This window comes from Eleutherodactylus coqui, chromosome 4 (assembly GCF_035609145.1).
Source record: "Eleutherodactylus coqui strain aEleCoq1 chromosome 4, aEleCoq1.hap1, whole genome shotgun sequence".
NCBI lineage: Eukaryota > Metazoa > Chordata > Amphibia > Anura > Eleutherodactylidae > Eleutherodactylus > Eleutherodactylus coqui.
The window spans coordinates 134,573,554-134,597,789 of NC_089840.1; the positions used below are offsets into that span (position 1 = coordinate 134,573,554).

At 43.8% G+C, this 24,236-nt stretch overlaps 1 protein-coding gene across 2 annotated transcripts in view; it reads right to left on the bottom strand.

Moving 5' to 3' along the window:
* PLEKHA6 (pleckstrin homology domain containing A6) overlaps positions 1-24,236 on the bottom strand; it is a 164,185-nt gene that overhangs the window by 83,489 nt on the left and 56,460 nt on the right. For both annotated transcript variants that reach the window (XM_066600132.1, XM_066600133.1), the window contains exon 2: positions 24,102-24,231. The gene's annotated coding sequence lies outside the window, so the exon portion shown is untranslated. The remainder of the gene's footprint in view (positions 1-24,101; positions 24,232-24,236) is intronic.

Here is a 24,236-nt window from a genome sequence, read left to right on the forward strand (position 1 = left end):
CTGATAATTTTCCTGAAGCTGCTGCATGTGAACTGGCTAATTTCACATGAGCACTTAGGCCTCCTGTCCACGGGCGATATTTCACTGCGTTACCTGCGGCGATAATCCGCGCGCGGGTAACGCAATGAACACTTTCCGTAGGATAACTATGGAAAGCGCAGCCCGATGTACACGAGCAGAAAATCGCGGCGATTTTCCGCTCGTGTATAAAGATCATGGCATGCCAAGATTTTCCCCAGTGAACCTATCATAATGATAGGTTCATCGCAGAAAATCGCGGTGAGACAATGCTCCCCTGCGGCGGTATATTGCAACGCCTGTGGACAGCCGGCCCTAACAAGGCCCTATGATGATATTTTGCAGTCGTAATAAAAGCACAGTTTGATTGTTCTCAGTGAGAGAAACCAAGTCATCTGGTAGATATGAGACCTTTTAATGGCTAACAAAAATACATGATGTTATATATATGTGCTCCATCCAGACCAGTTCCATTCTAGCCTGAGGAAGGATTGACAGAAGACCCGAAAGCTCGCTGTAACATCATGTATTTTTGTTAGCCATTAAAAGGTATCATATCTACAAGATTACCTGGCTTCTCTCACTGAGAACAATCACACTTTGCTCTACTGGCTAACATGGTACCAAACCATTTTCTCGTTTTAATAAAAGCACAGAAATGCACTCATGTTATGCTTGTGTGCAATTTGTTTTACCCTAATGTAACCCTAATTACCCTATCCAGGATTGGCCAATTTAACGATCAATATTATTAGACAGCAATCAATTGAGTCATAGAACTGCCCAGGCCGCTAGATCAAACATGTTCACATAACATGACAGACTTGAATAGATGTGCAGGTTCTCCCGTGTGCAGGTATCCCCTCCCTCCCTCTCTGCGCCCTGGGGCTTGGTGATCTCAGGGGTCAACAATTCATTGGTAGAGCCTGTGTTCAGGCATTAACCACCTAAGTTTAACCTCCTGAATACCAGGATGCTATTGGACATATAAAATACAGTGTCCGGAAAATCTTCAGACCCTTTCACTCTTTTACATTTTTTTATGTTGTGACCTTGTGTAAATAATAAAAAAAAACATTCAAGTTTGCCCCATCCTTCTGCACCCAATACCCAATTGCATTGACATAAGTGTTGACATCCTGTACTCATGTCTTAGTTGAAGCACCTTTGGCAGCAAGTACAGCCTCCCGTCTTCTTGGGTATGATGTCACAAGGTTTGCACACCTGGATTTGGGGATTTCTGCCATTCTTTGCTGCAGAGCCTCTCAAGCTCTGTTAGGTTAGATGGGAGCCGTCTGTGGACAGCCATTTTCAGGTCTCTCCATAGATGTTTGATTGGGTTCATGTCAAGGCCCTGGCTAGGTCACTCAAGGACATTCACAGAGTTGTCCCTAAGCCCCTCCTGTGTTGTCTTGGCTGTGTGCTTAGGGTCATTGTCTTGATGGAAGTTAAACCTTCTGCTAAAGGCCCATTTAGACAAAATGATTATCACTCAAAAGCTGTCTTTTGAGCGATAATCGTTGAGCCTAAGGGTCTATTCACAGGGGACGAATGTAGGGCATAGATGTCCCTGTGTGTCCTCGCTCCCGTGCTCCTGCAAGGGAGCTAGAAGTGCTGGCTCGCTCACGGAGAGGCCAGCAGGGGGCGGGGAGGCTGCAGGAGATTTCTCTCCTCGAGCTTCCCCGACCTTCTCCATTGACTTAACATAACAGCCATTCAGGACTGAACGGACGCTATTTATACTGAACGATGAGCAATCAGCTCATCGTCCATCGTTTATGCTGCATATGTTAAGGCAATGGAGAGGGCCAGGTGAGCACGAGAAGAGAAATCTCCTGCAGCCTCCCCGCTGAGCGCTAACAACACTAGCTCCCATACAGGTGCACGTGTAAAAGGGCCTTAAATGTGCCCGTCTTTCACTGATCGGCTGAACAACGTTTTTCAGTTCTGCTTGCAAACCATAGTTTAGAACTGCTGTGTTCTGCCTGCGGAGAGCTGATTACAGCTGATTAAATTGTTGCAGCTGTTCTCAGCTCTCAGCCCCGCCTGCAGAACAATTGATAAGCAGGACAGCAAGCAGTGTCTGCTGTCCATGGTGCTGAATTCTCCACAGGGAGCCCGTGGCTGAATAATGGGGCTAAATACAGAGCTCAGACCTCCTGCTTAGCTCTGTCACAGCTGCCAGAAGCTAATTTGCATGCAAATGAAGCTAATAAAGTACTAATAGCAATTAGTGTCTATTAGTACTTTATGCAAAACGATCACTGATCTTTCAGTCTTTTAAAAGATATCTGTGTGTGTAAATGGGCCTTAAGTCTGCGGTCCGATGTACTCTGGATCGGGTTTTTATTAAGAATATCTCTGTACTTTGTTCCATTTAGGTTTCCATTAACCCTGACCGGTTTCCCTGTTCCAGCAGCTAAAAAACACCCTCACAGCATGATGCTGCCACCACCAGGCTTCACTATAGGGATAATATTGGGCAGGTGATGAGCAGTGACTGGTTTCCTCCAGACTTAACTCTTAGAATTGAGGTCATAAAATTCCATCTTGGTTTCATCAGAGCAGAGATCTTGTTTCTCAGCCTGAGGCTTCTTTCCCATGAGCGTATATCAGCAGCTGTTTTCACGGTCAGGCGATATACGCAACCATCTGTAGCATTAAAGCTCCTAAACAGGCGCACAAATCTAACGTTTGTGAACCCAATCACACAGCATGGGTCCCAGCGCATATACACCGAGGCTACCATGCCGACGCCCCATTCCCCTGCCTCCCCCTCACGTCCAGCCCCTTGTCCACAGCCAGCATTGGGAGGAGGCAGAACGGGGTGGCACTTAGCTCCACCCCGCCGCCTCCCGTTGCAAAGAGAGCTAAACTCCCTGCTAAACTCTGGCTGCTGTCATGGGCTTCCAACGTATTCCGGTCCAAAAGATAGTTCCAGGACTATCTTTTGGGTCCGACGTAAAAACGCCTGGTGCTATATTGGCCATCTGGGCGCTTTTACGTCACAAGAATATGGCCATGTGATCTGATGCATTGGAATCCAATACGTCAGATCACAGCGTATATCAGCCGGCCGTGAAAACGGCGGGCCGATATACACTCGTGGTAAAGAAGCCTCAGAGTCCTTTATAAGCTTTTTGGCAAATTCCAGGCAGGATTACATGTGTCTTTTAATGAGGAGAGGCTTTTTTCTGGCCACTCTGTCTTAAAGTCCAGATTGGTGGAGTGCTGCAGAGATGGTGGACCTTCTGGAAGTTTCTCCCATCTGCACACAGGCTCTTTGGAGCTCAGACAGAGTGATCATTGAGTTCTTGGTCACCTCTTTTACCAAGGCTCTTCTTCCCCGATTACTTAGATTTGTGGTTCGGCAGCTCTAGGAAGATTCCTGGTTATTCCAAGCTTCCATTTAAGAATTATGTTGTGCTCTAGGGATCTTTTAGGCAGCAGAAATGTAAAAAACTGGAAGGATCTGAAGTCTTTCCGGATCCACTGTATGCCGAGACAATAAAATGGTAACCCAATATATTCTTAAATCATGATGTGAAAACAGCGTTAAATATGCAGCTTTAAAAAGGAAAGCTTGCAAAAGAACTGTTAATATTCACACATGTAAGGAAATGTTTGTGAATGTTCTCAAAATTGGAGATCTGTGAGATAAAGTAATATGTTAGGCATTTATCCCGTTTGTAATTAAAGAACACTGGAATCAGTCCCTAATCTTGGATTTCTGTCATGGATCCACATGCCAATTTAGCCATTTTTAAAAGGACAAATCTGCATGCGAAATTCTTAATGCATAATCCGTGTCAAGAAGTGACATCACTTCTTTTTTGTCTATACACAAATTACAAATCCACATGGGAAAACAAAATCAGTGTCATAGATTTCCATTGTAGTCAATGCATGACAATCGGCAAGGATTCTGTTTCAAATCCACAGTAAAATCCGTGTATGAACAAGGCCTTACTATGTCAGATCTCCTGACCGACAGCTTGGCTTCTCAAATAACATTATTTTAGGGTATGTTCACACGTTGCAGAATTGGTACGGAATTGCCAGTCCTTAACCTGAAAGGGCGAAATCTGTTGTGGATCAGCAGAAAAATCTGCAGCACAAAATAAGATGCAGATTTTGGTTCGGATTTACACCAAAATACACAATGTGTGAACATACCCTAAAGGATTTTCTAGTTTCACCAAAGAAGTCATCATATCTTAATGCTGTATTCACATTTACACCGGAGCCTCTGATACAGAACTGCGTAAAATCATGGAAGAAATAGTACAGCATGATGTGCTATTTCATCCAGGAAAATGCCGGGCTACATGCTGGAAGCTCAATGGACCTTTTCATATAGGGTGTCTCAAAAGTGTAGAAACACCTATATGGAAAGAAAATGGTTTGGCAGATGGTAATGCAATTTTGCAAACAAGCTGCGGGGGATTGGAGAAACCTGTTAGGCCATATCAATAACGTGCCCGCCATTTGGAATGCCGCCATCTTCGATTCAACTCTAATTTGTTCATTGGGAGGGGCGGTGTGTGATATATCAAACTGGCAGAGAATTTCACCAGAAAAACAATGGTTGTTTCATTTTAACATAATTATGTTCTCATGTTAACACAGTGATTTATCTTCATTATAGGCAATGTGACTGATGACATTATCTGAAGTAGAATGTGTCCTTACGTCAGGTGAACGAAGCACACATCATTGCCGCAGATTTCAGTCAATGTCACCCAACCAGACCTGCCATTACCCATAGTGCAGTTGCCAAACTTCTTTTCAAATTCCGAGACCAGTTCTCTCTCTCTGATAAACCAAAATCTAGATGACCAAAATTCATTACTGAGGAAGCATCAGCAGCCACTATCCAAATGTTGGTTTATCAGCAACAGAGCCTGTCTCTTAAATTCAAGATGGCGGCATTCAAAATGGCCATCATGTTGGTGACAAGACCTAACAGGTTTCTGCAAAATTTGATCACTGTCTGCCAAACAGTTTTTTATTCTATATGGGTGTTTCCACACTTTTGAGGCATCCTGTACTGTAGTGGTGTGTTACACTTGTCACAGGCGGCCTATTTGATCGTGCCTTTGAATTTACGGCAGACTGAGAGGCCATTGTTAGCCATTAGTACTCTGTGATCATATCGTGCGGATTGCCAATGGGTGACCGCAGGAACCCTCTCTCTCTTAGATACATTCAAGGCGTTAAACAACTGGGATAGGAGGCTTCTCCAATTTTGAGCTACCGATCCTCCTGGCATGGGATTCTCATGTTGAAACTTGCCGTGCTGTATTTCAGTCACCTAGGCAGGTTTTAGAGACCCTTAGTGACCACCATAAAAACACTTCTGCGCTGTCACTGAGGGGTTAATAGGCGTATAATCTGGCCTAGTGCCTAGGGCAGCATGAGCCAAAAATATAGTCCCGTCTATAATATACAAGGTATGTGAGCTAGGTTCCATCTACCTGCATCTTTACCTAATCTTGCAGGGTTATCTTCATCATAAGACATTCTTAGACATCAGATCTCTAGTATTTCACTGTGTAGAACCTCATGTGATAACAATATTGTGACTATGCATGGCGGCTCCTGGCGGCAGGGCCCTAGATTCCTCACATACCCTTTACTAACAGTACAGTAAAGCTATTAGATTTATGATTTTGCAGCCGTCTGATCTTTACATACAGAAAAGACGACAAAGTGGAAATAACTTCATCCAACACGTCCTGTCCGTGTCACGTGCCAAGAGGCTACACTGCAGCAATACACGATACGGCATAGCTGACATTCTGGATTGCGTTCCGGTGTTCTTTGACACTTACAGCTCGAAGCAGCCCCACTCCTAGTATATGTGTGACAGTCATTGACAGCCCATGTTTCCTGGGTGTGACAGTGCGACAACAATAATGACAAGGCTGTCTTGACTAACTACAGGTCTACACCTTTTGTATGACTGGCTGCAGCATGAATCAAAACCCCAATAAAATAATCAACATCATTAAGGTACCACATGGAACAGAGTATCATGGTTTAATGCAAAGTCAGATTACACCTCACTGTGGGGAGGACCACATGGAAAGGTTACCTGTATTCTGCAATGTGTGTGAACACCCAAGCATAAGCTATGTACTGGTGTACGTGGCAACTGTATGTGATATATAATCCAGGCAAGGTTTAGATATCCACTATCCTACTATATAGACACTACTGTTTGAACACTATTATTACAGATTATATCACACGTCAAACACAAAGCCTACGGGCCAAAACTGTCCGGGCACCTTTATTTTCTGTGGCCTGCTGGCCGTGCATCAAGGTAACAGGAATTATAATCACCCAGCTGCAGTTCCGGGCAAGTTGCGGCAGCCGCTGCTGAGTCTGTGACCGCTGACCTCTCACCTCTTTGGAGACGGCGGCCGTGCAGTTCAGAGTCTGTAGCGGCTGACCTCTATCCACCGATGTCTACATCGAGGTAACAGGTCGGTGGCTACAGACTCAGTAGTGGCAGGCTGGGTGAGCGTAAAGTCTGTAGGGATGTTGTCTGACCAAAGGCCAGTAGGAGGGTTGCTATTGGCCTCTGGCGGGACTGCATCCCTGGGACTACTGTGGGGGTCACTATTACTACTGAGGCTGCTATAGGGGTCACTGTTACTACTGGAACCACAATGGCGAACACTGTTACTACTGGGGCCTCTATGAGGGACACTGTTACTACTGAGGCTACTATATCACTCACTGTTACTACTGGGGCCACTTTGGGGGACACTATTACTACTGGGACCACAATTGGGGACACTATTACTACTGGGGCCACTATGGGGGCCACTATTATTGTTCATGCACACAGGTGTAAGTGCTTTTCAGTTGTGCAAATACATTGCATATGTGCACAACCAAAAATCACTTACACCTTCGTTTTTCAGCCACTGCGGCGGGATTTTAAGTGCGCAAATACACTGTGTATTTCTACATGCAAAAAAGAATGCAGCCAGGCTCATTGAAATGATGCACAAATATGCAGTGAATACGCAGGTTTCGTAAGTATTCATATACCAGTGAATGGGCAGGGGCGTATTTGCCCCTGCCCATTCACTTCCATGGCCTATTGCAGTGCATAATAAGCACAAAAATTTGTCATGCCACGTATTTTTTCACGCGATCGCACATTGTGTGAAAAAATATGCTCATGTGAACAAACCCATTGAAATCAATATGTTCTATTCACTACGTATTATGCTCAGAAAAATTCTATGCATAATACACTGCACAAGTACGCTCATGTGAACAAGCCCTTACTAGACAAATTCAATCGTCCCTTTGAAGGGAACCACAAGGGTGCCTATCCACTCCCGTTTTTTTTTTTTGCTGCAATTTCGCTGCGTTTTTTTTTTCCAAAGGTCAATGGGACTTCCTAATGTTGAATTCGCAATGCACAAAAATCGCAATTGCTAAATTTAATATAAGAAAGTCCCATTGACCTTTGGAAAATAAAAACGCTGTGAATTTGCAGCGAAAAAAAATGGTAGTGGGTAGGCACCCTAAAGCTGATGTGGCCCTCAGTGAAAAACAGTTTGACACCCCTCCCCTGGTTTATATGCTCTTACAAAATCTGTATTGAAGCCACAGTGAATTAGGAACATCTCCAGTGATGGTCATAATGTATTTTCTCTTGTAAATGGATTTCTAGGCACTTTATTACAAACAAGAGATATAAAGTACTAAAATTTGGGCTAAAAGTTTTGTTTTTTTTTTAAAAGGTGATAAAATAACTGGGGCATTTTAGGTCCCTCTACACTTATTTAGGTCATTTTGAGTAAAGAAAGGGCAGCATTTTTAGTAGAAGTGTTCAGGAAGTAGTGTGGTGTTTATAGTAGTTGGGTACATGCTTACACATAAAGTCAACAAAGTCTGTGGCATATGCTGTTGTGCCACACAGTGCAGCACTTACTGAAACTGGTAGTACAGGACCTTGGAAAGATCCTCATCTTCCTGTTGTGTCAGTTCAAATATAGGAAGTACATTACAGATCTACAGTGAATTTGCTCAGTGTTGTTGGCAGAACCCAACAAACTGCAGCAGGCTGCCACAGCTGATCCCCGAATAGTCATTTGGGAGGAGCCAAACAGTATGACTGCTCTAATCATGTGGCCTAGAAAATCACCCATGCTTTGACCATCATGATATATGTACTCTGTCTTTTTGCCAAGGCAGAGGCGTAGCTAGGGAAGGCCAAGGTATATTATTCCCAAACACTTCTGTATTTCTTGTATAGCTGCTCACCAAATATACTGACAAAACAAGAAAAACATAAAATTAACCCTCAAGCACGCCATTTTACATATCTTCTACTTAAAAACTAATGTGGAGTAGCATTACTGAGTAAATCAAGGGTAGCTCAATGCGCCCAAGTCTGTCATTAGTGGCCATTTATTAGTACACAAATGCATTTTGAATGGACAGCACTTGGACTTGTGTGGTCTTAACTCACAGGATTGATTTTAGGTCTGGCATGACTTGAATACACAAAGTCCTTTGGAACGCGCTACCAAAATCTATCCAAGCAATCACTGACATTCAAAACTTCAGGCGTGCTCTAAAAATGCACCTCTTCAGGGAGGCATACCATATCCCCTGAACCGAACCCTCTTTACTCCGCCTGATAACATGCTCCCTGTCCTAGGGACTGTAACTTCTGCTAGCTGTAATCAACCACCCCCTGCAGTCCTACCGATTCCGCCCCTATACGGACCAATTTGACTATTGTCTGTGTGTATAGCATCCCACACTCTCCACCTCGCCATACCGTGCACATCTCCAGCCTCTTTACCTTTTGTATCCACCAATTATTTGTAGTATGTAAGCTTGCTGGAGCAGGACCCTCACCCCTCTGTCTCCATCAATTGATTACTTCATGTAACCGTAGTTTTGTTTTTATTCCCCCTGTCTTGTAAGCGCTGCGGAATATGTTGGCACTATATAAATAAAGATTATTATTGTCATCTATAGATACAGTTCACCCAAATTATTGTGTTGGTGACAGCACAATGTCCCAGACTGCTGGGTGTGTTACTATGAGTGAACGAGGTGGCATGCAGTACCCATGTTGGAGCAACCAGTTTGGCAGACTTATAATATGCACATATTTGTGACTGTCATAGGAGCTTCTTTCTGAGAATTGATGGGATGTCTTTGGGTTGTCACTGACGAGACATCAAATTTCTGCACATAACAACTCAACCATTTTTGTTTCCTCGCCATGAATAGATTGTATCTATACTGAATTTGAGCATTCTCATAGACTAAAACCCTTTCAAACCAGTTATGCCTCCAAAAAGCAGCCCTGCACTTGTACGAAAGGCTCCTGTGGTAAAACACACGGTTGCTGCCCAAGTTGCTGAAACCACTCAGCAGTCCCAGGTCAGGTCATCAACAGTTGATCGGTGGGGGTCCGTCACTCACGATCCCTGCCGATTACCTGATTGAAGAGGCCATTATGCTCTAGTGAGCACCGCGGCCTTGTTTCATCCCAGTGACACTCCATTTATTCGTCACATGGCTTGAGAGCAGCTCTGCCAGATTCAAGTGAATAGGACAGGGCTGCAATATCAGGCACAGCCACTATAAAATTTACAGCACTGTGCCTGATGTGGACTGCAGTGACAATTGTGCTCACCCAAGCGCTGTTGTCACTTCAATCTGATGATAGGCGGTGATCATGAGCAACAGACCGTCACCAATCAACTATTGATGACCCATCCTGCCAGACACAGACAAAAAGTTTTCCAATGAGAACAGAGGAGTAAAGAGGTTCTGCGGGCCTATAACTTCAAGCACAAATAAGCTGAGGACGTCAATATCCTAGATGTCATTATCTTCCATACAGGCTGCGTTTCTATCCAGCAGATTTGATTAATTGTGCGATTTCTGCCATATTAATTCCCAGATGAACCCTAGACTATTTTTTTTAGGGGGAAATGCGTTGGGAGTCTATGTTTTATTCCCTACTGGAGAATGCTGATGTTGGAGGAGTAAGGGCAGCACTAGGACAATTTAGTGGAGAGCCACTGTTTGTACAAGCATGCTCTTTTCAGGGCCTGTTGTCAGATAGGGGAAGTATAGGTTGCATGTAGAGTTAGCTTTTCTTTAACACCCTATATGTCTTCTCTTCGTACTGGGCAACTTATTGGACTACTCTTTGAGAAACCGAGAGACATATTGTGAGTATATATATATATATGATATCCAATTGTTTAAGGAACTCTCCAGATTCTATAATTAGGTCTCACTCTGTCTACATATTGGTCATCACTGTATATTATGATACATAAGAGTTTTTCTGGCTATTGGATTGTTTATTGATGGTTTATGAGTATTGGCTCCCATTGGATGTGCTGGGATATTTTACCCTCCAACTTTCTCCGCCCCTGTCATCTGGTACGGGATCTTGTGAGTAGGATTATACTTATATTTTTATGACTTTTTGTTGTGTCAGAGATTTGGGGTATAAATACAGATTTGTATTTTTAAGAAGAGGTTGAATATGTTTGTGTTGTGATTGTATATGTGTAGTTTGGTCTGTTGTACATTACTATTGTTTTTGGAAGCCATAACTGGCATCAGTGAGTGTCCTAACTACTCCAATCCTAAAATCATCGAAATACCTGTATGTCATACAAATTTATGAGCTTTGTACAGAAAAATCTGATGTTTTAATCTCCAGAGCATTTTCATCCACTACAGTATCCTAAAATATACTGAAAACAAAAAAAATCCCCCCGGCCCTGCCAAGTACATAATAGCATATCGATATAGAGTCCCACGCTGCTTGTTGTTTTATCATACTATTGGAACCAGAATGCGAAGCTGTCTCCAAACCACACCACACAGCAAAACAGCTCTTGAAGTGCTCTATGGTACACTCCCTTACAAAAACATCAGTGCTTTATACTTTTGGTAAAAAATATCCACAGTATGTTTCTTCAGTATTTGGAAGATTAAGGAAGGGTCTACAAACAGCTCTGTGCACCACAGTCAGGGAACAATTACGGTACATACAGAGAAAGTTTGGGGGAAGAGCTCAGAAGAACTATTATATCAATAGCATGATGCAAAAAAAATCTGAACCAACTCAAGGGAACTGCGTATAAAAACAATGCTGTCTTTGCTAATTACATTTTACAATCTCAAGGGCAATTTACACAGGGTGATTATCGCTCGGAATTCGCTCACTTCTCGTTATCGTTGACTTCCAGTCAACGTGAAAAACATTGCTGATTTGGGGGCTTCTCGCTGAGTGTAAATGCTCCCCGCTCAGTGCCTCCCATAGAATGTGAAGCGCTGAGCAAGAAGCCTGTGATCCAGTGGTGAACTCTGCCTGTCTAAATGCTTTGTACGAGCACTAACGACCTTAGTGGTGACGTCAGCACTTGGGCAGTTGTTTAGAAGACTGTTGCCCAATGTAAATGGGACATTAGTCCACGTTCCCGTCTGCCATGGAAGCTCCCATTCAGAGGTCCAGCATAAAATTCCAGATAAAAGAGTGCAGCATGCAGAGCTACTTCATCAAGGAAAATTTCTGACAGCATGCTGGAAGCTGGACGGACCCTATTATAGTCAGTAGGGACTGTCTGGTTCTAATATTTTCATCGCTCTCCTCTTATATAGTCGAACTATGGAAATCATACCAGAGCCCAGAAGGAAACATGAATGTTACCTTAGAGGTGTTCAGCAGAAGAATGCCAAAAGCTGACCATATGAGCGGCTTCACATGTCTATGTATTTGCGCCACACATTGCACATGCGGAAATAGTGCACGCAATACGTAGAAAATAGAATGCACTGATGTCAATGGCTTCATTTTCATTAACAATTTAGCAACTTGCACTATTTTCCTTCATACTTGCACATCAAAGGGCACACAATACGCAATGGGATGCACAATGAGCTGCGCAAACCGACTGGGAACAACACACATCAGTGCTATATTAGGCATTATAGCCATTTATAATGGGGCAGGTGGGTGTCCCCTGCCCCTGTAAACAGGCCGAGCATGCACTAATATGTACAGTAAGGTACGCAGGCACACATGCAAACAAGCTACATTCAGTACGCATATACACTGCACTGAGGTGAGTGTATCTGGACATACGCTCGTTTGAGGAAGCCCTAAACATGATGATTGTTGGTCAACAAGTTGCTCCTGATTCTTGGTCATACATTAGATTACATTACATTTTTCATCAAACTGACAGGTGATCCGCAATGTTGAGTGTTCTGTTACATTGTGAGATTTAAAATAGTTTAAGTTATAACAAACAAAGTATCTGCAGCACAGAGAGGTTTTATTCAGTCATCTGATGATCATTGCCTTTACATCATAACATATGTGTCACGGCTCGACGGCTGCGAGGTGGAAACAGACTGGCAGTACGAGGTCAGTCCGAACCATGTCACGAGACTTTTGTGGTAGCACGTTTCTTATCCCCTTAGGTCTCCCGAAATTGATAAAACAACATTTAGAGTGAAATTCCCCTAGGTGGTTTGTGTTTTCTGGCCAATCTACTAGAAAGGGGGTTTATATATTCCAGCCCCTGCGCTTACTGGTTGCTGATTATTCATCTCTGTGGTGAAGTTGGTCTAGCACACATTTCCCTTGGAGTTGTCATCCTGATTCAGTAAAGTAGCTGGTGTATTATTTGTATATTGGAGTTGCCTCTGCCATCGCCCTGCTGCCTAGAGTTGTTACTATCTATATTCTATTTCCACTTAGGGTAAGTGCAGGTTGCCCCTAGGTTCTAGTGTGGGGTTGTCTCTATCGGGGCGATTGCCCCACTTGAGGCAGGGATTTTAGCCCCTTCTGGCTGGCTAGATTTCCCCCTTTTTCCTTGTTTGTGTTTGGTGATGCTTTACGTGGGACATACAGGTGTTTGTTTGTCCTGTGTGAATGTTGCTTTGTGGCCATGCTCAGTGCGGCGTGTAAACCCTCGGCACGGCCATAACAATATGTCTGTAATACTGTCAAGGTAAAACTATGACATGTATGACAGATTTAAAAAGGTCCAAAGGGTGGTAGATACGAAACTGGGGGCAGCTTCTACCAGATGGAAAATGTTCCCCATACTATAAATTATGAAGAGTATTAAGAACCATCACTTTGCACTGCCTGTGGAACTCCTAATATTCTTTATGATTTACAGTTTGAAAAGAATGACAGAAAATCCCCAAATCCAGGTGTGCAAACCTTGTGGCATCAAATCCAAGAGGACTACAGGCTGGAATCGCTGCCAAAGGTGCTTCAGCTAAATACTGAGTACAGGGTGTGAATACTTATGTCAATGCAAAATTTTAGTTTTTCATTTTAAAAAAATGACGAATATTTTTAACATCCTGTTGTCACTTTGTGATTATTATGGGGTATTGAGTGCAGCATGATGGGGAAAACTTGTTTGTTTTATTTTGCACAAGGCTACAACATAACAAAATGTAAAAAAAAGTGAAAGGGTCTGAAGACTTTCTGGATCCTCTAGTCTAGAAGGAACTTGCTATAATAGAGTTCCACTTCAACAGTAACATGAACAGCACTTATGTAGCACACATTATAGTCATCAGATACTGACAACTGAGTATGATGCTCATCCAAATACTATTTACAGATACAACACTGGAAAAGTTCTAGCAGCCTATGATATATATACTTTATTAACCCATTAAGGTCCAAGCACTGTAAATATACAGCGTTTGGTCCTGGACTTTCTTCCTGGCTGATAGTAAATATATGGCGCAGGTTTTGTTCCTACAATCTAGTAGGTTATGTTCTCAGCTGTCAGACACAGCCGAGGACCCTGAGGAGAAGACAGAAATGGTTTTTAACTGTCTCTGACTTCTCGTTTACAATCTACATATCATTTAATGAGTGCTATGTAGAGAATGCAGGAAATGGCAGTGATTAGAGATGAGCAAGCGTACTCGGAAAAGCTCTACTCGCTCGAGTAATTTGCTTTATCCGAGTATCGCTGTGCTCGTCCCTGAAGATTCGGGTGCCGGCACGGAGCGGGGAGCTGCAGGGGAGAGCGGGGAGGAACGGAGGGGAGAGCTTTCTCTCCCTCTCTCCCGCCCGCTCCCCCCCGCTCCCCGCTGCGACTCACCTGTCAGCCGCAGCGGCACCCGAATCTTCAGGGACGAGCACAGCGATACTCGGATAAAGCAAATTACTCGAGCGAGTAGTGCTTTTCCGAGTACGCTCGCTCATCTCTAGCAGTGATGTTTCCTGCATGAAAAGCGGCGATCACGTGACCACCGGCAACCCCCATCATGTCAGAGCTATGGGGTCTCAGCAGACCCCTCGTCAGGTCAAACAGTGACTAATGTCACACTAGGGACATGTTTTCCTCTGTAACTGGTGCTGCTATGGATCGGTTCCTATGGACACCCTAGTTACAGTGGAAAAGTGTGAAATTAAAAAGAAAAAAAAATTGTGTGAATGATCCCCAGAGGTCTTATGTGAGATTATGGGTGACATAGATGTAAAAAAAAGTTACAAAAATAAGTTAAAAAAATTACAGAAAAAAATGAATATGTATAAAAAAATAAAACAACCCAATTCCAATTTAAAACGTTGCCACATCCGCTCTGTAATCTGAGATTATACAAATTACATATCAAAATGTCCGAAATCAAGTGGCGAACCCATTCTTGTACTTTATTTTAAGGTAAATATAATAAGTTTAAAAATATGCGCTCAAAAAAGACTTGTTCATAGCGCAAATACATTGAGCTGAGTTGCACACAAAAATTCATATACCCGTGTGAAGCAGCCCTTATGTGGGCTCTATGAAGCTTCAACATAGACATACCCATCATTCAATCGCAATGAACCCTTCGATGACCTCACACTCTAGAAAGCAGTTTTGTGCCCTCAGAAGGGTGTTAGAGTTTCAGCAAATAACGTTAGTCTTACAAGGTTTTACAATTTTCCAATATAGTTTCTGCATCAATTCGCCTTGGGACTCCAGATCTCTGCTTGCAGTCAGTTGGAAGCTTCATTGCTTACTTCCTATGGATGCTATTCAGTCTTACGTGCAGATGGAGAGTTCGCCACAATACAGAACTCTGAGAACTGTGCTGTGACTAATGAAATGTTCACCTGATCGCAATCACATGGCGGCCTGATTTTCATACACAAAGTCAACAATGTTGGTTTCTATTAAATGACGACAAGAAGAGATCTTGAAACCTGTCAGGAATTGATCAAGTGTCCTGGAATATTGCATAATGTCTTTATAAAACAAATTCCTTTTATTTGCTGATGCCCTAAAAGGGTCTCTTCACATTTTGTTTGCAGTGTTCTTACAAGTATACGTCGGGGGTGGGCGATTCTCAACCAATGTCATTGATGTATTCCACTGTATGGGCATATAGTGACATATGTTGCCCATACGCTTCCATCTTAAAAATACATATATATTTTTTTATGGATGCACTACTCTAATATATACTGGCCTGACAGAGGCCAAAGGGGCATGCTTTTGGATCCCATCATATAAATGTGGATCTATGGATATGTTTAATGTGCTAGCTATGAGCATCCCACTGCATACATTAAATGTACACTGCATGCAGTGTATATACACCTTTATACCCTTTAGGCTCTTAGATTCATTGTATAGAGATCCATTTAAAGCTTAACTATCTCAAATCAGGTTCACATTAAACCCTTACTACCGAATCCTGTTTGTGCCCTAATGACCAACTAAGTTTTCAGCTTTTTTCATCATCACATTCCTAAAGCCATAACTTTTTTATTTTTTCCATCAACATAGCCGCATGATAGCTTGTTTTTTTCTGGAACAAGTTGTATTTTTACTGGTATCGTTTTGGGGTACATACAGGGTTTTTTTAAAAAAAAGAACAGATTTGGGTTTTAATTACAAACTACAATGGACAGATACACAATCCTCACCTCACTGAAAAGTGGAAGGTTCAGAGTTCCATTGCCTGCCATATTGCAGTGCTGAGTGTCTCATTTACAGTTTTATAGCCCCTGAGACATGTGGAAGGCCAGTCCTTTTCTATTTCCATATGCAACCAAGTTCAACAAATTTTCAGTGCAACTCGTAAATTTGCTTGTGCTGAGACAGCTGTCTTTTGGAATCCACGACGAAAATCACATTGCACTTGAATAATGGATTCACACTTAGCAATCTCAAGCATACAAAACCTTACTATACTTCTTGCAACCTTTTTTTTTTAGTCTCCATAGGGGACCTAAACTTGCATTTAATCGCTTTTACTACATACTGCAGTATTAAAGTATTGCAGTAAGTAGTACTTATTACTTATTAGGCCCTGCAGCAGGCATGCATCACAGCCCTGAGAGTCTTTACTAGACCCCAAGCTGCCATCCTAACTCATTGTCAGCTTTGACTAAGGCTACATTCATATGGGCGAGCGTGATATTAGGCTGAGAAACGCACTTGCCAAAATGTGTTCTACACGCGGATGTGAGGCGTTTTTCATTCAAAAGCGCCTCGCATCCCTTCTGTGAAGTTGCGATCCTCAGGCGCGTGTTTCACATGAAGAAGATCACAAGTATTTCCCATTGTTTCCCATTGATTGCCATCCGATGTCTTTAAAGGTTCCATTGAAAACAATGGGCAAGGCGTTCCGAGGGACCGTGAAAAGATAAGACATGCAGTAATTTTTAATGTTGCAGCATCGCTATGAGGGATAAAAAAAAATCGTTCATATGAATAACTCCATTCAGAAGAATGGAGCTCATACATGCGTGAGTTTTTGAGTCTCGCCCCTTGAGCATGTAGCCTCACTCTAATCGCAGCCATTGCCAGCGGCTGTCAACTGCTGAAAAAAGCTGATACCCGCCATGTTTGGAGCTGCCTCGGCCTCTGAGCTCGCTCTATGCACCCTTCGTGACCGCATAATGTATATTTACTTTATATAATCAGGAATCGGTTAAGGACCCTTTACATGTAGCGACATTCGCCTGAACAATCATTTGTTCATTCTCAATCATTGTCCATATAAATATGTGCTGCAATCGAATGATGAATGATCATGTGCTGGTTTGCCGTTGATGGCATCCTGTTTGTCGCAGTACATCTACTACCGGTAGTATAAACAGGGATGTGCCTATTGCTTATAATGCAATGAGCATAGGAGGAGGAAATAAGAGTGATTGTACTAACGAGAGAACATATGGTTATTGTATTATATAAATCTAAAAGATTCGCTGTACCGTCGATCAGTGCGTTTTACGGGCAATTTACCTGCCTATGTAATAGGACCCTTAGGATGAATCTTTTTTCCCATCATCGTACTCTATGCTGTGAGTGTAGGTGTAAGGGGAGGGGGAGCGTTTGTAAGCATTTCAGCATCTATGAAAAATGATGCTAGATGACAAATTATAAGGAAAGACTATTTTATCAACTGATGGCCTATAAATCACAGCTGGCACAATTTATTTATTAATGTCTGGCGACATAGTGCTATAAATATGGCGCACATGTACAACAGGGCCGACTGCGTACTGAGTTTGTGCCAGTTATATAAAATTACACAGTATAGGGAAAAAACACATGGGCGCATGCGCTAATATTCTCGCTGCTGCAGAGCGTACCAGTGCATGAACCAGGGTTTTGGGTTTTTTTTATTGGTCTATTAAAACTCCACGCTATTGCATGCAACTTTGAAAATAAGAATCAGGAAGCAAGGTGCTAACCTTCCCGCATGTAGTATTAACTATGTACAGGAAAAACAGGGAAAGTCTATCTTTTCTCATGTGTAGTATTAACACGCGAGAACTCCATTAGTGAAAGCCAAACCATTGAAAGCAATGATTTTTGTTTCATCCGTAAAATGGGACAGAAATACACCCATGTGTTTCACCCCTCACAGCGGTTTCAGATTACTGTATTTGTGTGTGCAAATACCCGCAACATCCGAAATAACCTCTGTACTGTGAAATTTGCCGCCCAATATACAGAGAATGAACCCATTGTCAATGGCTTCTTTCGCATGAACAATTTGTTTTGCGTTCATTTTGGTAGCGCACAAAAACAGCACCTGCGCTATATTTTCCTGTGTATTTGTGCACCAAGGGTTCCATAGAAGTCTATGGGAGGTGCGCAAATGCGTACTCAATACCTGTGCATTGCTCGATTTGTTGCGCAATTTCATCAGAATAAGAACATATCTGGACCTCATTGGGATGCATAGCCTTTTAAATCATGAAAGCGGTGTGTTATGCGCACATTTGAACTGCCCTGTGTGTGCATAAAGTACAGTATTCTGTGCTGCGCAAATCTACCTCCTGAAACCTCATTCACGGTGCAAATACCGAAGCATGTGCAATTGTGCATACGGTCATCTGAAACCTCCCTTAGAGACATTTGAACCATTTTAAAGACCATATTTTGTAACAGGTTCTTATCGTGTGAAAACAAGATCCATCAGCGTTCTTCATCCGGTATTTTAGTGGTTTCAGCATGTTTGAGGGTTACATTTAACTACGGGTAATAAAACTGTTCAGTCTCTACAGACAGTAATGTGTATGAAACATCCAAACATCTCCAGGAAATATTTAACTGCCAGTTCCAAGTACAACTCCATCCACATCCAGAGGAAATTGCAAGGTATGTTGCAGGTAAGAACACTAGATGGATGGGAACAGACAGACTGTCATACACAATTAGGTGTCTGGTACACTTGGACTGCAAGAAGAGGTTACTTCAGGAGTGCCGCTATGGGCAATATTGTCATTTCTGCAATGTTGTGTACCTGCAGTATATGGCCAAGCAGTCACAATCAAAGCACTTCCCCATGTGTCATTATCTGAGAGGTAAGAATCAATAATGACAAATTATCTGGATGACCGCCAGCACCCAGGATGCACTGCAAAACAGTAAAAACAAGACAAACCCTCACCTCATTGCACAAATGTATAGCGAAACTACCATTTAGGTTGGCCAAAGATGTGCAAACCCTTAAAGGAATACAAAACTGTGACAAAAGCTGTAGGCAAGTGGTTGTGCGATGTTGATCAGATTGTCATGGATTCTAATTGTACTGGTTTTAGGTTGGTTTCACATCTGCGTCGGAACCTACGGCCAGAAGTTCTAGCACAGATCCAGGCTATGAGGATACCAGTAGAGATGAGGGAGCACCAAAATGCTCGGGTGCTCGTTACTCGGGACGAAAATTTCGCGATGCTCGAGGGTTCGTTTCGAATAACGAACCCCATTGAAGTCAATGGGCGACCCGAGCATTTTTGTATATCGCCGATGCTCGCTAAGGTTTCCATTTGTGAAAATCTGGGCAATTCAAGAAAGTGATGGGAACGACACAGCAACGGATAGGGCAGGCGAGGGGCTACATGTTGGGCTGCATCTCAAGTTCCCAGGTCCCACTATTAAGCCACAATAGCGGCAAGAGTGGGCCCCCCCCTCCCAACAATTTTTACTTCTGAAAAGCCCTCATTAGCAATGCATACCTCAGCTAAGCACCACACTACCTCCAACAAAGCACAATCACTGCCTGCATGACACTCCGCTGCCACTTCTCCTGGGTTACATGCTGCCCAACCCCCCCCCCCCCCCCCGCACGACACAATGTCCACAGCACACACCAAAGTGTCCCAGTGCAGCCTTCAGCTGCCCTCATGCCACACCACCCTCATGTCTATTTATAAGTGCGTCTGCCATGAGGAGGAACCGCAGGCACACACTGCAGAGGGTTGGCATGGCTAGGCAGCGACCCTCTTTAAAAGGGGCGGGGCGATAGCCCACAATGCTGTACAGAAGCAATGAGAAATCCAATCCTGTGCCACCTCCATCAGGAGCTGCACACGTGGGCATAGCAATGGGGAACCTATGTGCCACACACTATTCATTCTGTCAAGGTGTCTGCATGCCCCAGTCAGACCACGGTTTTTTATAAATAGTCACAGGCAGGTACAACTCCGCAATGGGAATTCCGTGTGCACCCACAGCATGGGTGGCTCCCTGGAACCCACCGGCGGTACATAAATATATCCCATTACATTGCCCATCACAGCTGAGGTAATGTCATGTTAAATGCAGGCCGGCTTCGGCCCACACTGCATGCCCCAGTCAGACTGGGGTTCTTTAGAAGTGGACACATGCAGTTACAACTCCGTGTGGACCGACAGCATGGGTGGGTGCCAGGAAGCCACCGGCGGTACATAAATATATCCCATTGCATTGCCCATCACAGCTGAGGTAATGTCATGTTAAATGCAGGTAGGCTTCGGCCCACACTGCATGCCCCAGTCAGACTGGGGTTCTTTAGAAGTGGACACATGCAGTTACAACTCCGTGTAGACCGACAGCATGGGTGGGTGCCAGGAAGCCACCGGCGGTACATAAATATATCCCATTGCATTGCCCTGCACAGCTGAGGTAACGTCAGATAAAATACAGGTGGGCTTCAGCCCACACTGCATGCCCCAGTCAGACCGGGGTTTTTAATACATAGACACAGGCAGGTACAACTCCCTAATGTGAGGTCCGTGTGGACCGACAGCATGGGTGGCTCCCTGGAACCCACTGGCGGTACAAAAATATATCCCATTGCAGTGCCCTGGACAGCAGAGCTAACGTCTGATTAAATACAGGTGGGCTTCGGCCCAAACTGCATGCCCCAGTCAGGCTCGAATTTTTTATAAGTATACACAGGCACGTACATCTCCCTAATGGGAAGTCCATGCGGACCGACAGCATGGGTGGGTCCCAGGAAGCCACCGGCGGTACATAAATATATCCCATTGCAGTGCCCAGCACAGCTGATGTAACGTCAGCTTTAATGCAGGTGGGCAAAAAATTAATTGGATTACACTGTAGGCGAGGGCCCCAAAAAATTGGTATACCAACAGTACTAATGTACCTCAGAAAAATTGCCCATGCCCAACCAAGAGGGCAGGTGAAACCCATTAATCGCTTTGGTTAATGTGGCTTAATCTGTAACTAGGCCTGGAGGCAGCCCAGTTAAAATAAAAATTGGTTCAGGAGCAAGTTTCAACGCTTTAATGAGCATTGAAACGTATAAAAAGTGTCCTCGCCCGCGTCCACGTCCACGTCCTCTAGGCCTACCCCTACCCCTCAGCATGGTGTATTACCAGTAATGCAGAAACAGAACGCTGTAATTAAATGTGCCGCTTATTGGCCTGTGGTTGGAGGCTGACTTCGCTTACGGAACGCACAGCAGAGCCAGGAAAGAATTTTGCGCAAGCCTGCTGTAACACTTAGCTGGCTGCGTATTAATTAGGACTACTACCCCCAGCACAGACGCAGTACACTGAGGACGGTCACAGGCAGCCCAAATAGAAAGTTTTTTCCCAAATCTTTTTGGAAAAGCCCACTGCCTATATAGACAGTATACGTCTTTCACCTTTTTCACTGTCCCTGCCTCAGCACTACTGGCCCTATACTATGTAAAATTACTGCAGACTGTTTCCCTCTGGACAGGATGACAGCGGTGATGTAACGGCCAACGCAGAGCCAGGAAAGAATTTTGCGCAAGCCTGCTGTAACACTTAGCTGGCTGCGTATTAATTAGGACTACTACCCCCAGCAGAGACGCAGTACACTCAGGACGGTCACAGGCAGCCCAAATAGAATGTTTTTTCCCAAATTGTTTTGGAAAAGCCCACTGCCTATATAGACAGTATACGTCTTTCACCTTTTTCACTGTCCCTGCCTCAGCACTACTGGCCCTATACTATGTAAAATTACTGCAGACTGTTTCCCTCTGGACAGGATGACAGCGGTGATGTAACGGCCAACGCAGAGCCAGGAAAGAATTTTGCGCAAGCGTGCTGTAACACTTAGCTGGCTGCGTATTAATTAGGACTACTACCCCCAGCAGAGACGCAGTACACTCAGGACGGTCACAGGCAGCCCAAATAGAATGTTTTTTCCCAAATTGTTTTGGAAAAGCCCACTGCCTATATAGACAGTATACGTCTTTCACCTTTTTCACTGTCCCTGCCTCAGCACTACTGGCCCTATACTATGTAAAATTACTGCAGACTGTTTCCCTCTGGACAGGATGACAGCGGTGATGTAACGGCCAACGCAGAGCCAGGAAAGAATTTTGCGCAAGCGTGCTGTAACACTTAGCTGGCTGCGTATTAATTAGGACTACTACCCCCAGCAGAGACGCAGTACACTCAGGACGGTCACAGGCAGCCCAAATAGAATGTTTTTTCCCAAATTTTTTTGGAAAAGCCCACTGCCTATATAGATAGTATATGTCTTTCACCTTTTTCACTGTCCCTGCCTCAGCACTACCGGCCCTATACTGTGTAAAATTACTGCAGACTGAGGATGCAATGCTCTGCACGGCCGATATACAAAAAAAAAAAAAAGTGCAACACTGCAAAAAGCAGCCTCAACAGTACTGCACACGGTCAGATGTGGCCCTAAGAAGGACCGTTGGGGTTCTTGAAGCCTAAAATAACTCCTAACACTCTCCCTATAGCAACTCCAGCAAGACAGCATTTTCCCTGAACTATGTCAGAATGCATCTGTGGCGAGCCGCGGGAGGGGCCGATTTATATACTCGGGTGACACCTGATCTCGCCAGCCACTCACTGCAGGGGGGTGGTATAGGGCTTGAACGTCGCAGGGGGAAGTTGTAATGCCTTCCCTGTCTTTCTATTGGCCAGAAAAGCGCGCTAACGTCTCAGAGATGAAAGTGAAAGTAACTCGAACATCGCGTGGTGCGCGCCTCTAGTATCGAGCATCTCGAACACGCTAATACTTGAACGAGTATCAAGCTCGGACGAGTACGTTCGCTCATCTCTAGATACCAGTGATAAAGAGCATTGCATGCATGCAGAGCTTTTTCTTCTGTGCAAAACCCAGAAAGCAGGCAGACCGTGTTTTAGTCAATGGGGTCCATCCAACGCTGTTCAGTTCTGTCCAGAGACGTAACCATTCGGCAGTAGGGATCCCCCTTTACTATTCCCCTGAATAAAGCAGAAAGCGGAACCCCTGACCACAGATGTGAAAGCACCCTTAGTTATACCATAATCGTTTTCCATATGATTAATAAACACAATGTATCCCCCTGTACATAGCAGTGACACAATTTGATACAACTACTATATAGGTGCTCCATCTGCCCTATACATTTACTTGCTCTATGAAACAAGCAAACCCAAAACCATGAAACTGTCTAAACTGTAAGCAACTACAACGTGTCCACTGTAAATGGTAGACTAATGCATGCACTTAGTAGTAAAAATCATTAATACATTTCTCTCACGTAGACTGCTTTCACAACTGTGTTGGGGGTCTGGATTCCTGCTCCGTTCGGGGAGCCGAATAAGGGAATCCCCCAGCCGAACAGTTCCGTCTTATGATGGAACCGAACAGTGCGGATCAGACCCCTTTAGCTATAATGGGGCGTGCTTGCTTTCCGCTCAGCTGTCTGGCTTTTTGCCAGAAGAAAAAATGCTTTTTTTCTTCTGGTATTGTGTGCCGGACCTGCAACGGAGCCTCCAAACAGACAACATAGATGTGGAACCACCCTTAGTCAAAGCTATAGCAACATGATGAAGTATCCTTCCAAGCCGTCCAACTGCCACATCCATGTAACAGTTTAAATGGGCAAGAAAAACTCAGTATTTGACATGTTATATATAATGGTTTTACATTCTTATTTACATATGTGATACTTTTGCAACCATAGATTCTAACTAACTTTTCTCAGTCGCATTCTTTAATAAATCGTTACATTCAGGGCCGTCTTAGCACTGATCATACCCAGATACCTAAATTATTAGTAGGTTTTATATTTCCCCTGATGTTGTTTTTTATCAGTTTGACTTTATTGTTTTGCTGATGTTTGAGAGACAAGGAGTTAACATTTCCATGCGATATAACTGTCCGATCAGCATTTCTATGGATTGCAATGGCCATGAAGCACAGCCTGCACGTCTGTCATCTGTCCCTGCCTTCATCTGTCACTCTACGCATACATTCCCGTCAATGCACACAATGTAGCTCCCTGCAATAAACAGGCAAAGGACTCACTTGCTTTTGCTGTTGGCCTTGTGCTTGGACTGTGGTCCCTTACTATGGATACCAGACAAACCTCAGACCCAGACTTGCTTCTGCAGACACAGGTTATGCTTCCGCCTCTGGCACAAACATGCTTAGTTACCTGAA